Below are 1,402 nucleotides of genomic sequence, written 5' to 3' on the forward strand. Positions count from 1 at the left end.
TACCACTGGAGCCACAGCGCCACTTCCGGCTTTTGCTGGTCCTGGGCCTTAAACTCAAGGCCTAGGCACTGTCCCTGAGCTTCTTTTGCTTGAGGCTAGCACTCTACCACTTGAGCCACAGCACTACTTCCAGCTTTTTCTGGAAGCACTCTACCACTAAGCACTCTACCACTAAGCCATATTCCTAGCCTTGTTATTTAATTCAAATATCCTTCACAAATTCGATGACTTGAAAGAAATGTAAAAAAAATGACCTTGATACTTTCATTTGATATATAATACATTAATTTGTATTGTGAAGATGCTACTATATCAAGTGAGCAGGCATGAGGGTGTACTCACTTGACTAACAACAAGAAGTTATACAGGTAACAATAAGTAAGAGGGTGAGTATGCTAAATCTTTTGAAATGCTGCAGGCATTTTTTTTTAATTTTTTATTGTAAAGATACTATACAGAGGGTTACAGTTACATGAGTGAGGTAATGAGTACACTTCCTCTTGAACATTGTTACCCCCTCCATTGTTTTCCCCCTACCATCCCCTCCCTCCCTATGCAGGTATTTATTTTAAGAAAACTGGCTCTAAAGGGCTGGGAATGTGCCTTAGTGGTAGAGTGCTTGCCTAGCAAGCATGAAGCCCTGGGTTCGATTCCTCAGTATCATATAAACAGAAAAGGCTAGAAGTGGTGATCAAGTGATAGAGTACTAGTCCTGAGCAAAAGAAACGGACAGTGCCCAGGCCCTGAGTTCAAGTGCCAGGACTGTCAAAAAAAAAAAAAAAAAGGAAAAGAAAACTGGTTGTAAGCTGGGCAATGATGGCTCAAGCCTGTAATCCTAGCTACTCAAGCTGCTGAGATCTGAGGAGCAAGGTTTGGAACCAGTCTAGGAAGGAAAGACTGACTTTCTTCAATTAAACACCAAAAAAGCCAGAAGTGGCTGGGTGCCAGTGGCTCACGCCTGTAATCTGAGGATCACAGTTGAAAGTCAGCCTGGGCAGGAAAGTCCATGAGATTTATCTCCAATTAACCACCTGAAAACTGGAAATGGCACTGTGCTCAAGTGGTAGAGTACCTGTCTTGAGCTGAAGAACTGAGGGACAGCACCCAGGCCCTGAGTTCAAGCCCCACGACCGACAAAAAAGAAAAAAAAAAAAACGCCTAAAGTGGAGCTGCGGCTTAAGTGGTGGAGCAAATAAAGCTTAGCACCCAGGTAGCACCCAGGCCCTGAGTTCAAGCCCCAGGACCAACACACAAAAAAAGAAAAAGAAAAGAAAACCCAATGAACAGAAAACTGGCTCTTGGTGAATTCAGTCTGGTAATCTTTGATCCTTAGTCTTCTTTTTTTTAATTTATTTTTTATTGTGAAAATACTGTACAGAGGGGTTACAATTACATGGGCAAG

The sequence above is a fragment of the Dipodomys ordii genome, unplaced genomic scaffold, assembly GCF_000151885.1.
Source record: "Dipodomys ordii isolate 6190 unplaced genomic scaffold, Dord_2.0 Scaffold84, whole genome shotgun sequence".
Lineage (NCBI taxonomy): Eukaryota > Metazoa > Chordata > Mammalia > Rodentia > Heteromyidae > Dipodomys > Dipodomys ordii.